This window comes from Erpetoichthys calabaricus, chromosome 16 (assembly GCF_900747795.2).
Source record: "Erpetoichthys calabaricus chromosome 16, fErpCal1.3, whole genome shotgun sequence".
NCBI classification, from domain to species: Eukaryota; Metazoa; Chordata; class Cladistia; order Polypteriformes; family Polypteridae; genus Erpetoichthys; species Erpetoichthys calabaricus.
Genome location: NC_041409.2, coordinates 36,356,865 through 36,375,297, shown reverse-complemented (window position 1 = coordinate 36,375,297; position 18,433 = coordinate 36,356,865).

The following is an 18,433-nucleotide window of genomic DNA, read 5'->3' as shown; positions in this document are numbered from 1 at the left end:
TTTAGGGTCTTCTTGATTAAAATTACATTTTTTTTCTGGTGCTTTGATACCCAAAGATTTTAAATTTCATGTTTATTTTTTATTTTCATGTTCTTTAAGCAATATGAAATAATTTTGCCTCTTTCCAGAAGGTCATCTTAGATTCCCATGGGCACTGCCAGCTTACTGATTATTGGTACCAAGCTGCTGGGACTATGTTTACAGATGTAGCCGTTTAAAATAGCCGAAACCATGCGTTTCTCCATTGTCCAGGTTAGTAGATATATCTCAAAAGTTTGATAGTGACTTTCCATATTATTTGTTTCCCTTTGGCTACAAATTTTCTCAAGTCTAGGTTTAGTATGGGGCTTTAAAGAAAGATAGGACACATTTCCCATTTCTTTGACAAAGCCTTTTTCCTGGACATTGTTAAACTTAATATGCCTTTTCAGTCAGCTGGGCAGAACAAGCCTATCTAATACAGTTACACCCTTTTATAAAAAAAGAAAGAAAAAAACAGAGACCCATGACAGACTATAATACAAAGTCTTAGTAATTTATGGCTTTGCAAAACAGTAAACTGACAACTGATTAGGTAAAGTTCACACAACCTTCCCTGAAAGTGTGACTGCAGAATTACTAACATAACCAAATAAATTTATGAGACAGGTAAGGGAAAGCCAGAGCATGTTAACGGTATGGTCAGCATTGGGCAAGAGGCGAAAGATGGGTGAAAGAGGTGAAAGATGTCAGATGGGTAAATTTTATACCATGTATCACGAAAGGCAGATACGGGGCACCAAGACAACACTTATTAGCCAATATGTGTTTTTGCCAAACAACTTTTAATTATTACTTTTACATTCCCTTCCGATTACACAAATGGTTGGACAGTAAGGTGCCTTTTTAACACATTTAAGAATCTGTTTATGGATCCCATTTTTTTATTATTACAGTACCATTGTGTAGTTATGAATTAGCATATGTTTCTGAGTTGAGTAGTTAGTGGTGTCTTTGTATTAGTATTTTTCATATTTTATGTTATTTTCATTGGTTTTGTTTATTACTGGTTAACTGGGTACTGTCTCTTTACATTTTTTGGAGTACTGTATATGTTGGAATTTTTGATATTTACCCTTTTTTTAAAATATTTATATAAAGAAATCATAACCAGTTTGTCTGTCTGTTTGCACAATAATCATGTAAAAATCATCTAAACCAACTTACACAAGATTGTGCGTGTGCCTTGCCATTGGCCCAACCTAAAATATAGACTAGATGTAGAATCTGGAAGAGGGATTATAATGGGAGGTAAGGAAACTCAAAAAAAGTGCTGAAGTGAGGACTACAATTCCCATCAGTCAGCCGAGTGCACTGGGACAGGGTTATTGTCATCAGCATTCATAACGTTTTGTAGCAGCTAAAACGGAATCTTATACAGTATAAGACCACAGGTATGTACCACATTTTCTTATCAATTCATTTGGATAATAATTTAACTGTCTGGCGGAATTACAACTGATGTCTTTTTCTCTCATTGTGGGCTATGTTTAGCCATGTTGCCATACCAAACAAGTTTTTCGCCTCTTTTATTTGTATCAGTGCAATGCTGGGTAATTTGGCTAGTGTTTTTTTAAAGGTTATTTGGTGGAGTATTCGCTGCAAGCCAAAAGTATTTATTGTCTCCTTTCCTTTGCAAGGTTTTTTCCCTTTCAGGTTTGTTCATGCTATGGTTCTGACTCCATTTCATTAAACCATATAAAATGGGGCCAATTAACTTAAACCATGTGCAGGCCAGAGTATTCGAAATAAACAAGACAATAATAAGTTGATTCTACCTAATGTAATATGTGGCTAGGTTGGGAATTGTAGTCAGGTTCCTAAAGCTATGAAGTTGTAGAGCTAACCACTGTGCCACCGTGCTAACCTACAATTAAAGCATTAAAATTATTATTATTAAATTTGATACATCTCTGATTTAAAATAAAGGCTGATGTAAAAATCTTAAAACAAAGCTCAGCGCCATACACTGAGTATGTACTGTCATGTCACTTGGTAAAACTCATCAAATTCTGTTTAGCATTCTCTTCATCTTTGTTCTCAAACACTTTCACTTTTCATAAAAATATGACAGAATGTGCTTACTTTGCTTAAATAACCATTACAAAAGTGTGTGTGTGTGTTTCTGTGTGAAATAACTTTTCTTTTTTGAAATCTTAATTAGTGAGGATTGGTAGAGAAAAAAATTCCCGTCTAGTGGTTTTGGAGCTTAAATGACATTTCTCATGGCTCATTTGGGTGTGGGAAGGGGGGCAACAACAACAAGGAGCATCCAGTTTTGTGTTATGTCTTTCCTTGGCTTATTTATATTCAGCTACCCAGAAGAAGTAATTAGAAAAATATGCAACTGGAGCCTGGAAAATTAGTTATGTAACACCTGGCCCTTTCCAGAGTAGGATTTTTTATTTGTACAAGAAGAGTGAAAAGACTGGCAAATTCCTGACCCCTTCCCCCCAAAAAACTCAGTTTAATAAAAGTAGAAAATATCTGTCTGGGTAGACAGAAGAGAGCTTTGTACTAGTTTCTGAAATCTCCTTTAATCATTCGTGTGATGCTCTTTTTAATATTGCCGGCGAGCTACAGTGGATGGATCCTTCGGGCAGGCTTGCTGTTTCATAATTTCTTTTTCCAAAGAGCATATGCTTGGCAGACTTCATTCATCTAGACTCTCACTAAAGACACAAGCAAATCTAAGCACACAACTATATTCAGCTTCAGCAGGCAAACTCATTTCAACAGTACTTGCTCTTACAACTGATCAGACTGACTTCCACATCCCCCTGGTATCCATCAGTACCTCACATTCTATTTTTAATTGTATTTATTGTGGAGACGTTTATGTATTGTTTTATTTCCTCTGTATAATACTCTGTGTTAGTGCATGCTGTTAATCATGCTGTATAAAATGAATACTGATTGCTGTAATAAAGAACATGTTAAATCCTACAGCTATGTAATGCATCAAAAACTAACATCATTTCAAAGTTTCCCAGATGATGTTGATAATTTATTATTGATTTACATTGCTTGTTTTTAAAGCACTGTATGCTCATAGTTAGCTAATTTAGAGGGTAAATATAGAATAAAATCAATTGGCCTCTCAATGGAAAAACCCTTTTCATTTTTCAAATGATTCTTGGAAATCTTTCTACATCCTGATTCTTCTTAAGCTCTTAGCATTGAGGATTATCACAGTGTTTGGTTCCAACATTAGGGAATAGCTTTCGGTCACCAAGCTTCTGGGTGATGGAATATCTGGTGCCAGTTGATGATGGGAGCTCATCCTCCCTATTTCCTTTTCTTTTTTAGTCCAGCCATGGACCATTGCACTTTTTATCTCCATTTGATCTTTTTAAGAACATAAGAAATATGAAAAACAAGAGGAGACCATTCAATTCATCAAACTTGTTTGTTTAGCCAATAGCTAAGCTGTCCCAGTGTCTCATCCAGATACGTCTTAAAGGTTGTGGAGGTTTCTTTTTCAATGACATGTCTTGGTAGTTTGTTCCAAACTCCCACAGCTCTTGTATGAAGTCCTTCATGGCTTCAGTCTTAAATGAACTTCCCAAAAGACAACCTAAGCCTTATCTTTGTTTTCCAGCTGCCTACCCATAAAACCTTTAGCAAAATAATGGAGTAAGATTAGATGAGTCACATAACATTTCCCATGTATCAATGCACCCTTTAATAGTACAAAAAAATCAAGCTGTAGCAAATAAATTGTTAATTTCAGGAATGAATAGGAATGTAAAAAGTTGTAGAACAGACACTACCCGAATGGAGAAATCAGTACCACAAACTTATGTCTGCACTCTGCAAGCTTTCCAAATGTTACAACTTGCCCTAAGAAAGGTGGATTGAGAAACGGGGATGTCTGGGAGAAGAAACATAAACCAAAGCCAAAGTCGAAGCAAAAGATCTTCCTTATTGGCCGCTACCAAAACAATAAACAAAGAATTGTAGTAAGGAGACAAAGTAAAGAATCAGAAATCAATGAATCTAAAGCACAACAACTAAACATACACACACGTAAAATTGTTTTTGAGGATATCCACAAATTCGTATAATGATGTGTCTGATGTGCTGCTACTTACAGTATATTGTTACGTTGCTTGCTTTAATTATAGTATTTCATGCTACACAGCAACTGACACTGCATTGTAACAATGGCATAGTGTAACAATGGCATAGTGACACCCATAAAAAAGAAACAGCACAATTAAAAAATAAAGATGAAAATAAGAGAGGTTGAAAAGGCATTCAATAAATATAAAAGGTCGTCAGAAACATTATACCAAAATTTTGAATATTGTTTTCTTTGAATAATGTTCTTCCAAACAATAAATGGACAGATTTTGCCCTTACCTACAGTTACAGTGTTATTAGCATAAACAACTTGACAAAAAAATAAATAGCCCATCAGCAGCCATAAAATAAGAAAAATAAAAGTGAGTGGCAGTGAAAATCAATTTTATTTCAAAGCTAAATGTAACTTGTACAGTTTGGATTCATTTCAAGATTAAACTAAAAGACAAAGAAGACTCAGAAAACTTTGCCTGCTTCAGATCATTTCAAAGAGGTAGTCCTTAAATCACCAAATGTAAAACACTACTACCAATGTGACATATTAGTAATTAATTGACTTGCACTGTTGAAATAAAAAAACTGCACTGTTTTGTTATTATGAGGTAAAAATATGCTTATCTCTGCAACTGTACACTGCCCTTGTTCCTCAGTTTAGGGCATTTACTGATCCATAGATCTCTCTCCACAGAGACCATGCAATGACAGTGACTCCAGTAGTAGGATTTTAACAAATGCACTGTTGTCATCTATTCTAAATGTAGCCCAGTGGGAAAAAATATGTACATGAATTTTTCCAGTGTGTATGCAAGAATAGAATATTACAAATAGAAGCATTTAAAAGTTGTATGTATGGGTACAGAAAAATAACTGGGATGAATGATCTATTGACAGATTATATGTAACTAAAAGGAACAGAGGAAATACCAGATACAATATAATACAATACCAGATGTCAATATACATGTATAAATCTTGGAGACTAAAAGATGGTAGGTTGAAGAGTGGGGATGGGGCCGCCTTTCCACAGTTCCAAAGAGAAAAAAGTTAATGAAATGAAGGAAAAAGTGGCCATTCTCAGAAGAGTGGAAAGTTGAAGTGCCGGTACTGCATACTTGTGATCACCAGCCAACTTCTGCTGCTGCTGGTATGCAGAAAAAACTCTTTGTATTCCAAAATGTAGAAGTGCCATTACAGAAGATGTAACAGCTCACTGCAAGGCCTGCTTCAAACAGAATTTGAAAGTTAAAAGACATTTTCAGTCAAAGATGATATTCAAACACTTTATTGTAAAGCAAATAACAAGAACCACCATGGAATTGTGCTTTTCAGTTGCACAGATAAGCGCTCAAAATTTGTTCTTGTATTCAACATTTTTTTCTTCAATATCAGTTGGCTGGAAAGAGGTCAAGTGGCAGTAAAATTCAAAACCAAGCAAAAATAAGTGATATATGGTTTGGATTTGATATCTCCTACTATTCTTACAGATTTCCTCCAACATTACAAAGAGAGGCAAAACAATCTGAACTCATATTGGCATACAAACTACAACAGATCATATCCTGTGCCATTTCTAGTAAGACCCATAATGAATTAACCCTGGAAAGAGTTCTGTTGTCTGTGTAACTTTTAGGGAGTGTGTGACCACAGTGTCCTCTTTATAGCATACATGCATGAATTGGCTGATTGGTGTTGTACCACCTGTGAATTTCTTATTTACTGTATGTTCAAATTAGACTTTCCTTCCAGCACATATTTTATGATTCGGCATTAACCAAAAGAAAAATGCATGTTGCTAATAAGACTTAATATGTACAGCGTTTGGAATGAGTTGTGTTTGTCAGTCCATACTAGTCGTTTTGCCAGAAAACATGCAACTTCTCCTAAAAATGGATGCCTTTCTAAATCCTTACCTAACAAAAGATCCATAAATGGATAAGATCGTGTAGCATCAGCACAGAAAAAACTGACACTTATAGCAAGTGAAAAGAACGTTCTTGTAGCTGTTTCATGTAATCACAGATATAGAAAAAGATATGAAATTAACTATATGAAAAAGAAAGACAAAATGATAGGAAAAGAGCTCAGTGTTAGAAACTAAATTATATAAATACTAGGGGGCTGTGCACCCTGTTCGCTTTGCTCGCTCACCCCCTTACCCCCTATTCCCTCCGGGGCACACTGCATGTCAGGCACTTCGCATCTCTGCTGCTCGAGTTGTGAAGAGGGGGCTGAACGCACGCTAAGTATATGCGGTCGGATCAGCTGCTGTCTTGCTGCTGCTGCTAAGCTGCGTGTTCTGCTTGTCGCACTGCATGTCAATCATTTAAAAGCCTGTGCAGCAGCTGTCCTTTTGTCTCACTGCCTTGTCTTGCGGGACGTTAAAGTGTCTCAGAGAAAATCACGTATCGTCTCCATCCAAGATACAGTATTTTTTTTATAATAGAGAGAAATAGTTAAACCTTCTTAATTCCAACAAGCCTGAAAGCACTATCCAGAAGCAAGCAGACATCTCCCTTTTAAATAACTGTTTACAGAGTGATTTTGTAATTACTCTGCTTTTGATGCCCAAATGGCTACATGGATCAGAAAACTGAGATTAATTGGTTTCTTATGGTCAGGGAAACGTATTTGCCATTCTCTGAGCATTTGTTTACTCTTTTAAGTTAAAATTGTTTCAATCTTTGCAATATAGATTCAGTTTTAGTAGGTATGGCTTTAGTTACACTTACTCATACATGCACACATATATTATACAGTATATACACTGTATATAGTGAGTGATGCGTGAGTCACTGTCTTGCACCCCAACTGTATTCAAATAGAAACAGGAACATCCATCCATCCATCCATTTTCCAACCCGCTGAATCCGAACACAGGGTCACGGGGGTCTGCTGGAGCCAATCCCAGCCAACACAGGGCACAAGGCAGGGAACCAATCCTGGGCAGGGTGCCAACCCACCGCAGGACACACACAAACACACCCACACACCAAGCACACACTAGGGCCAATTTAGAATCGCCAATCCACCTAACCTGCATGTCGTTGGACTGTGGGAGGAAACCGGAGCACCCGGAGGAAACCCACGCAGACACGGGGAGAACATGCAAACTCCACGCAGGGAGGACCCGGGAAGCGAACCCAGGTCCCCAGATCTCCCAACTGCGAGGCAGCAGCGCTACCCACTGCGCCACCGTGCCGCCCGAAACAGGAACAGCAGGGTTATTTATTGCAGCGGGAGTCTTCAATCTGCCTCAAGAATGATTTAAGATATGAAGAGGTAGGGGAAGTGATGGCAAAGGTGGTAGGGATGAGAATGGTGCCCGTACGCATGCATCACACAGTCGCCCTGCTGGCCGCTGCCGAGAGTTCTTTCTACGATAAAATAAAATAAAAATAAAAAGAGGAATAACCTTAGAAGTCAATCACCACCCCAAAAGCGGATAGTAGACGTCACATAGTATATGTGTACCAAATTTCAGGTCAATAGTTCAAACCATTTGCGAGCTACAGGTGATTTAAAATCCTGGACAGACAGACAGCCACGGTAGCATATTATATAAGAAGATATATATACATATATATATATGAAATCCTGAGACCCGAAAGTGCAACTTTGTCCATACCTGAAGAAGGCAGAGCTCATGAACAAAAGGACTTAGACTTGAGCCACAGTCTCCTTCCCACAGAGCGTGCCCTGGGCGTCCAGTGGTGCACAAAAATGAACAGTTTCAAATTTCAGATTAAGTTACAAAACAAGCCCGCTACAAGGCGTGGTATTCTGTCTGTTGTTAGCTCAGTTTATAATCCACTTGGTTAAATGAAATACCCCTTTGTGGCATAGAGTTTGGAGGTCCTTTGCCAGCTTTATTGCTTGTTCTTCTGTTGTCACCGACCTTAAACAGTCATCCACATAGAAGTTATTGAGAACGGCGTTAACTGCTTCCTCAGGAAATGTATCTCTGGCAGCAGTAATCAGGGACTTGAAAGACTCATTTTCAACTTAGAAATGGGATAAGCATACAGTTTTCTGACTGTCGTCTAGAAATGGTTCAGAAACATCGTTTTGAAATGGTTCAGGAATGTTAAGCAAATAGTAACAATTTGAGATGTAACAAGATTTACGCTTTGAACAGAACTTTTCTTAATAAAAATTTTCCTTTTTTTTGCTATCTTAATTTTCTTTTTTGTGTGAACTGTTTTACTTTTACTGTTTAACGGAAATTTCGTTATAACGAATATGGGAAAATACAGTACATATAGTATTGTGACTGGGGCTGCCAGCAATTTGCCATGTCTAATGGCAATGGCGCAATGACAGTTCCATAGCTGCCCTGCTGTGTCAGGTAAACAGTAAACCAAGGGCAAAGTAATTAGTTGTCCTCTGCAGGATCGGGGTTACTGCGTACCACACTTGTCACACAATGTTTAACATTTAACACCAGGTTTTGACCTGCCCTTCCTCACACTCTCCTGAACTGTCTTCTCCAGGCCGAATCTGCCATAGCAGTGATTCCAAGCCTCTGGTGTTCTTCTAATCTGAAGATGGGAGCTAAAGCAGGATGATCACCCATGCCACAGCTCCTAACAACTCCTATTCTGAATGAAGTTCTAAGATGGTACCTGCCTTCTCTATAAAGTAAAAAAGTACCTGTATTTTCCTTGAAAACCTGAACTCATCTTCCTGTCTGTTGTGCAACTCTGTGACACAAACTTGACAATACCTGTATAAAAAAACTGCACTTCTTAAACTACAAAAAAAATTTTATTTGAAAATAAGACATTAGATGTAACTTTTTTTTTTTTAATAGAAATATACAGAGGGAAAATGAGACATTAGATGTAATGTTTCTTTAAATGAGACATTAGATGAAATTTGTTTAAAATAGAAATACTGGTATAGACACAGAATGAAAAGAAGACATTAGATGTAACTTTTTTAATGGAAATACAGGTATGAAAATACAGAATGAAAACGAGTCATTACATGAAGATGAAGGTGCAATCCTAAAATGCTTTTGCCATGTCATTTTTCTTCATTCCGGAGTCAACTTTTTCCTGATCTGTTAATTTACCTTTTAGGGAAAACTAAAGCCATTTCTCACTTTTTTTATTGTTCATCTCAAAGAAAACTTTGAAATGTGCTATGAAACTCGAACAGTACAGTATCTGCAAACGACACAACTACCCACACAGACACTAGGTGAAGCACTGACTCAGAATTCAGCTATGTGTATGTGATGCCTACGTGCTTGGAGCCTGTCTGAGACTGGCAATTTTGTACCAGACTGTCACTGAGACTTGGCGTGGAAAGTGTAGGAGCGGCATTAAGTATTTTTTGCATCGATGACCATTTTTGGTCAAAAAAACATTCTACTGAGATTTACATTTAATTAAAACAAGATTCGTTCAACATGATATTGTATGAACATTTGCCTGGGCCCACAAAAAGTATTCGTTATTCTGAAAATTTAGTTTACTTTGGTATTCACAATAAAAGGATTTAACCTGTAACAATGAAATGTTTTGAGACCCCAGTGTTTTTATTTAATTATTTTGTTCATATACTGAAAATAATTGTAACTACCGGAGTTTTGGGCTGGGAGGTTGCTTGGCATATTTTTATTAACAGTTGTGGTTAGTATACAAATATTCCATGGTAACTGGAGGAGCTAAGTTGACTAAACACTGAAATCTTACACTGGTACTATAGAATATAGATTCAAATAGATGGGGAGAATGTTTTTAGTTAGGATATGTATGATGTGTCAGACGACCAGAGATCTTGCCCCATCGGGACGCCTGGAAGAAGGACGGACCAGGAGAGGGCACTATCTTTCCCTATCTAGCACTATCTAGCCCCCCTGGGCGATATCAAGGCCACAATCGCGGAACACCAGAACTCATGCTTTTTGGGCTCTGTGGCCACCGCCAAGGGGAGCAGAATGACTTAACAACCCCGTTTGGGCTGTGATGCAGCCACACCCAGAAATGCAGCCTAATTAGGCTAATTACCACCTGAAGCACTTCCGGGTGGGCTATAAGAGGAGCCTGCAGCCACCCACTTATGAGAGAGAAGTGGAGGTGGCCTGAAGAAAGAGAAAGGACTGAGTAGAGTGTTGTGTGGTCTGTAAATAAACGGTGTGTGTTTTGTACATTTGGAGTCCGTGTCTGTCTGTGCAGAGGCTGATCTTTCACAATGACTTAGGCATAAAATTGCACCATATACGGATACTCAGTCTGCAAATAAAAAGCACATCAGCATTAGGTAGAAATGGCATTTTTTACAAACTATATAACTAAACCGGCAACTGAAGCTTCACCTAGACTGTTTTGTATCCTCCTGAATTTTTATGGCAACTTATTTAAAGCATGCCAAACTTCTGTTGGCCTCTGTGCACACCTGCTGACACTTCACCTAAATACATACCCATTAATACGGCTGTCACTTCACTACATTTGTCCAACCACTTTTTCAGTGAGTCCTCTGCCACTCTTCCCACTGTGTCCTTCTGCCATCACATCCACTCCCTAACTCCCAACGGAGTCTCTTCCCTATTCTTTTCTGCTCCCCGTCCTCCAGATCACTTCTTCCCTCTACCACTGATACCCTATGTTCATCTCTATCTTCTTGCCTTGACACTGTCTGCCCCCTCTCCACTAGGCCTGCAGGCCAAAGACCCTCTTACCCATGGCTTTCTGAAGCTCTTTGCAGTCTACAAACAGAGCTTAGGACAGCTGTGGAAATGGAAGAAATCAAAGGTACAGGCAACTACCAATATTAATGTAAGCTTCTTTCAAAACAGGATTAGAAAGACATCCGATACTTGTAGCTTGTTCTCTGCTTTGACCTCACCTCCACCCTCAACCTCACCGACTGCTGTTGACTTTGGAGCCTTTTTCAGATAAAGGTGGCTGTCATCATTAGTTAATAATCATCACCCACTAAGACAAGGCTGCTCCCTCCTGAACACACCACAACCATCTCTTTTTTCTCTTCTCCCTTGTCCTAGTAACTCCTCTCCCCAAGAAAACCACACGACCATTTTCAAGCAGGTAATAACAGACATGTCTCTCCCATATCCTTTGAATCCAAAACACTGGAATGGTTGGTCTTCCTCCATGTTGGCTCTACCTACTGATGTTGACATGTTACATCTGGCTAGAGCTACCAAAATTTCATCTGAGCTCATTCTGCTAGATCTCTCCTCTAACTTCAACAAGGTCAACTACCAGATCCTTCTTGCCGCCCTCTCTTATCTTAAAACCACTGGGCCTGCCCTCAGGTGGTTTGAGTCGTACTTCTTGGGCAGATCCTACTGTGTGTCCTGGTGTATACAAGGGTGTGTACTGTGTCAGAGCCTTACTAGGGGACCATTTAGTAGCTTCGAACTCCAACTCTTTCTCTTTGTTGTGTGCTGTGGTTTAAAGACCTCTTGTAATTAATTATACGTTCATTTCTGAATTTTCTGATTTCTTGGCTGATATTACGCTCTCCTAGGATAAAGTACTTATTGTTGGTGATTTTAACATACACATTTGTTGTCAATCTAAAACTTTGGTTAATGGCTTTTGATCATTATTGGATTCATTTGATCTTATCCATCATATTTATTAATGCGCCAACTCATTCTCTTAGTCACACCCGTGATTTCACCCTTACATGTGGTATTTCAGTTAATAACATTGAAATACTTGATGTTCCTTTTACTGATCATTTTTTTCTAATGATGGATTTGAATATTTCTGTTGATCTTACTACTGTAAGCTGTGCTCCATGCTATTGTCACTTTTTAAATTCTTCTGTTATATCTAATTTTAAAACCATGTTTTCCAGTTTTGATCTACAAGGGCAATGTGGTAGTATTGATGATTCTGTCTTGGCTTTAAATTCATCATGTGAAAAGTCTTTAGAGTCTGTTGCCCCCCTCAAACTACACTGTAAAAAGGCAAGACCTGCTCCATAGCTTAATGGCACCACACAGCAGCTGCGCCGCACCTGCAGGATTGCTAAATGGTGGTGGAAGAAGGACATGCTAACTGTATCTAAGAAGATTTTTAGGACTTCTCTGCTCAACTTCCTGGAGGCAGTTAAAAATGTAAACATGATTGCTTCTCAGATTTGGTATCCTCTCCTCTCTAAGAAACCCTTGGTATTATTTAATGCAATTAATCTGGTTATTTAACCCCTTTAAGAGACAGGATTAAATAGTACTGTTCATTCATGTGACCAGTTCCTTTCATTTTTGTCAGCAAAATTGATACTCTCTTTTGTTGTTGTTGTTGTTTCACTTTCACAGCTATTGACACACTTAGACCTACTTTTTGTCCTCTGATGTTGTTCCACCATTCCTCTTACTGGAAGCTTTAGATATCTTGGGTCAGGCATTGTTGGTTATTATAACTGGATCTATTACTGAGGGGGTTGTGTCCTCATTTTTTAAACATGCAATTGTGTGACCTTGTCTTAAAAAGGCAGAATTAGATCCTGGAGTGTTAGTTAATTTTTGCCTGAGTTCTCAATTGCCATTTTTGGCTAAAATATTTGAAAAAATTATTTATAATCAATTGGTTGAGCATCTTAACTCCAATAATTTATTTGAAAGCCACCAATCTGGTCTTAGGCATTATCATGGTGTTGAGACTTCCCTCCTGAAAGTATTTAATGACATTTCTCTCATTACTGACTTGGGTGGTGTAACAGTTCTTGTCCTCCTACACCTTTCTGCAGGTTTTGAAACTATTGATCATGAGATCTTAGTGTTGCGGCTTGCACATCTGGTGGGGCTTAAAGGGGCGGCTCTTAACTGGTCCAGGTCATATCTTACTGATAGACATTTTTCAGTAACTTTCAATTACTCTTTTTCATCTACTACTCCTGTTAAATGTGATGTTCCTCACAGATCCATTCTGGGTCCTATTTTATTTTCTATATATCTCCATCCTGCAGATGTTATTTTTAGGAATTGTAATATTTCTTTTCATTGTTATATAAATGACACACAAGTCTATATTCATGTGTGTAACTCTTCAATGAACTGGCTGCACAATTGTCTTGTTAAGATCCTGGTGGCTTACGAAATAAAATGGAAGTGTGGATAGCTGGTCCTACAGCCAAAGCTCAAATTGGTTTTGAACTACTTGGCTCCTATGCGGACTTTTGTAAACCTCATGTTCAGAATCTTTGGGTTATTTTTGATAATACCCTCCCTTTTGAGAAACAGATACATTCTGTGGTCAAGAGTTTCTATTTCCAGCTTCATCTTTTAGCAGAGGTTAAACCTTTTTTTTAATCTCCTTTTAAATTTTTTATCAATTTATGGTACTTATAAATGTTAGCTTTTTTCAGTTTTATTTTCTCAGTCACATTCAAGCATTCCATACCCCCCATCCTGATCTGACCCTAACTAACAGCGTCAGCATAAATTAACACCCGATCTGACGCTGTTCATTTTCAAATAATATTGCATTAGTGCGACAATGTTTTCTGATTGGTACTATTCAGGTCATAAAATGATTTCTTCAAAATGTCACATACATTTGTCGCTTTATTTTTTTGCCCAGTGCTGCATTGACATCATGCACCAAAAGGCGTGAGCTTATTCAGTGTGAACAGGAACACACGGGTGGCTGGTAGCTGTGTGCTACAACATGCTTGACCTGGAGGTGATGAATGCACATGTACTGTGCAAGGCATACACGGGGACCACTGAGAAAAGTAGTGTTCTTTGCTCACATTGCAGATGAACTTCGTCATCGCTTCTTACAAGAAAAGGTGATGAAAAAAGAAATGGAGGATGCAACATCGACAAGCTTCTGTTCCAAGACCGTCGCTTCTTCCAGGAAAGCAAACTCAGTCAGTGTTAGGTGCCCCTTCAATGTAATAGAAACCACAGCATAGAAAGAAGTGTGTACATTGCAACAGGTGTACATGCCGTTAATGTAGGAAGGACGGTCATTGAGTGTGTGGGAACTGTTAACATTTGAATTTGATGATTGCATATAGCGCGAAACTGACCTCTCTGTACTATTCTTTCCTCTGCATGTACTGGCAAGATTGGAAAAAAAAAATGTGCTCACTGATTACAACCACAAGTAGGCAAGTCAATGAATATGAATAATATGAATAATGTTGCATCAGTGCAACAATGTTTTCCGAAATGTACTATACAGGTCATAAAATGAATTATTCCAAATATTATACATACCTATGTCACTGTTGTTTGTCAGTGCGGCTTTGACATCATGGACCATAAGGTGCATACTAATTCAGCGTGAGCAGGAACACTCAATAAAACTGAATAAAAAAAATTTAAGTGACAGTGAGATACGAAGAAGTCAGATTCACCAGCATTTGTGTGTCAGCTTTTATCCCCCCAGATCAGAGAATTTCCAGTTCCATTGTCTCAAAACACCACGTATCTACAGTTATTCCCAGTAAAAACTAACAGCGTCAGATCTGGGGTTGGGGGAGGGATGTTGTATTGTGATCATGACTGAGAGAATAAAAGTGAAAAACAATTGCTAACAAGTACCATAAATTTACACCAGCCGTTTCAGACGCAAATCAAATGTATGTTTATATTGTATAATATTAACAATAAGAGCAGCTCACTACTCAAAATGGTAAATTTGAGAAGCACCCATGATCAATCCCGCAGTCAAGTCAGCTGTTCTTACTGCTGCACCATGAAAGCTGTCGTATTGCACTTGCACCTTTTGTGAAAGTGTTTATTTGCTATTTGGCCATCAGCCTTCACATATCAAACAGTTCATGTCAATATTTTGTCATTTATTAGTAAAACATGAAAAAAGTTTCTGTTTTAATGATGTGTTTACATAGATTGCTGTAGACAAGAAACACACATGAAATGTATGTATTCTAAATAACAATCTGTTATTTCCCCTCTAAAACTCCACCACTTCACTCCAAGATAATTAATGTTTGAACTGGGAAAATGTCTTGCCCTTTCTGCAGTGGTGGGGTGGGGGGATTGTATAGCAGACTACTTGCTGCTTGTGCTGATTGACACATTTACACCACAAAAGACACTGATGGAGAGGTGCAAAGGGATTTAAGGTGGGCTGGGTTTAGGAGTTTTTTCATAGGCTTTGTTAATTCTAGTGTTAAGACGCTTTGGGAAAAAGCATTTGCTAAACAAATAAATATAAATGAGAAACGTGTGATTGTGACAGTATAAAATACATATTGAAACACCACTATTTGATACTGAAATTTTATTTTCAGAAAAGTCATGGTGTTCATTAACAATGTCATAAAATGTGTGTCTTTTTTTCACTCTGCCACCACACTCAGATACTAAAGAAATCAAAGCTGTCAAGAACAGAGAGAGAAACCATTCAATAACACAGAAATACACTGAATATGTTGAAAACAATATTTTGATTATTTCATATGATTGTTACATACAGCATTTTGGGTCCTGAATTCAAAAATGAAAAACATTTATCTCCATTACGAAACATTATTTCACAAAACACATTTTTAGTTGTTAATTATAGTTTTTTATTGTTTTCATGCTAAAATTAAATATTTTTATTTTTTTAATGATAATTTATTTGAATTTCGCATTTTGAAACATTAAAATCTATGTTTAAAGTAAAACAGTTATACATTAAGGTCAGAATCATATATAGCTGGAACTAAACTGGATGATGAGTCATAGCAGCATGTTGAGCAGTCAGAGTCATATCTGGATGTTTCAGTAATACAGCTGAACCAAGAACTAACGATGGGTTCAAAAGGAATGGTCACCTAGAAAAAACTACAGCTTGGTACCAAAAACATCATCGGACCTCTCTTAATGAATCCAGAGAAAGTGCTGCTTCCACCGCTTCATATTAGGTTTTGTTTAATGAAGCATTTTGTTAAAGCCTTTTCAAAAGATGAAGCCGGTTTTATGTATTTATGGCCAAAGATTCTGGGTTTGTTTGAGGCTAAATTGAAAGGGGGACCTGATATTAGAAAACTGCTTTCTGATGCAGAATTTGAAGATACAACAACAACAACATTTATTTATATAGCACATTTTCATACAAAAAGTAGCTCAAAGTGCTTTACATAATGAAGAGAAAAAAAATAAAAGACAAAATAAGAAATTAAAATAAGACAACATTAATTAACATAGAAAGGAGTAAGGTCTGATAGCCAGGGTGGACAGAAAAAACAAAAAAAAACTCCAGAAGGCTGAAGAAAAAAATAAAATCTGTAGGGGTTCCAGGCCACGAGACCGCCCAGTCCCCTTTGGGCATTCTACCTAACATAAATGAAATAGTCCTCTTTGTAGTTTGGGTTTTTCACTGAGTCACTTGATGCTGATGGTCGTACAGACTTCTGGTTTTTAATCCATCCATCATTGTTGGAACATCATGGTGCTTTGGGTAGATGGTGGTGGCGCACGCCACCACCAACAGGACACCGGAAAAGGAAACAGAAGAGAGAGTAGGGGTTAGTACAGATTTTGAATGAATAGTTATTATAATGAATTGGATATACAGAGTATCAGGATTAAATTACAGTGAAGTTATGAGAAGGCCATGTTAAAATAATGTGTTTTCAGTAGTTTTTTAAAGTGATCCACTGTATTAGCCTGGCGAATTCCTACTGGCAGGCTATTCCAGATTTTAGGTGCATAACAGCAGAAGGCCACCTCACCACTTCTTTTAAGTTTTGCTCTTGGAATTCTAAGGAGACACTCAGTTGAGGATCTGAGGTTACGATTTGGAATATAAGGTGTCAGACATTCCGATATATAAGCCAGGGCGAGATTATTTAAAGCTTTATAAACCATAAGCAGAATTTTAAAGTCAATTCTGAATGACACAGGTAACCAGTGTAGTGACATCAAAACTGGAGAAATGTGTTCGGATTTTCTTTTCCTGGTAAGGATTCTAGCAGCTGCATTCTGCACTAGTTGCAAACGATTGATGTCTTTTTTGGATAGTCCTGAGAGGAGTGCGTTACAGTAATCTAGCCGACTGAAAACAAACGCATGAACTAATTTCTCTGCATCTTTCGATGATATAAGAGGTCTAACTTTTGCTATGTTTCTTAGGTGAAAAAATGCTGTCCTAGTGATCTGATTAATATGCGATTTAAAATTCAGATTACAATCAACGGTTACCCCTAAGCTTTTTACCTCCAATTTGACTTTTAATCCTAATGCATCCAGTTTATTTCTAATAGCCTCATTGTATCCATTATTGCCAATCACTAAGATTTCGGTTTTTTCTTTATTTAATTTGAGAAAGTTACTATTCATCCATTCTGAGATACAGGTTAGACATTGTGTTAGCGAATCAAGAGATTTGGGGTCATCAGGTGCTATTGATAAATACAGCTGTGTGTCATCAGCATAGCTGTGGTAGCTCACGTTGTGCCCTGAGATAATCTGACCTAATGGAAGCATGTAAATTGAGAAGAGCAGTGGACCCAGGATAGAGCCTTGTGGAACACCATATAGAATATCATGTGTCTTTGAGTTATAGTTACCACAACTAACAAAGAATTTTCTCCCTGCCAGGTAGGATTCAAACCAATTTAAGACACTGCCAGAGAGGCCCACCCATTGACTAAGGCGATTCTTAAGAATATTATGATCAATGGTGTCAAATGCGGCACTCAGATCTAAGAGGATGAGAACAGATAAATGGCTTCTGTCTGCATTTACCCGCAAGTCATTTACTACTTTAACGAGTGCAGTTTCTGTGCTGTGATTTGTTCTAAAACCTGACTGAAATTTATCAAGAATAGCATGTTTATTGAGGTGCTCATTTAACTGTATAATGACTGCCTTCTCTAGAATTTTACTTAAGAAAGGCAGGTTAGAGATGGGTCTATAATTTTCAAGAGCAGAGGGATCGAGATTATTTTTCTTAAGTAGGGGTTTAACTACCGCAGTCTTAAGACAGTCTGGGAAGACCCCCGTATCTAATGACGAATTTACTATGTCAAGAACATTATCAATAAGCACACCCGATACTTCTTTGAAAAAATTTGTTGGTATTGGGTCAAAGGCACAGGTGGAGGGTTTCATTTGAGAAATTATTTTATGTAAATCAGGTAAATCTATCCTAGTGAAAGACTTTAATTTGTTTATTATGGGGTACTGGGGTTTAGGAGGATCCTTAGTGTTGGGGAGATATACTATGTTATTTCTAATATCATTAATTTTTTGATTGAAAAATACAGCGATAGCCTCACAGGTTTTACTGGAAGTACTTAGGAGGCATTCCTTTGAGTTACCTGGGTTTAACAGATGATCAATTGTCGAAAATAAGACTCTGGG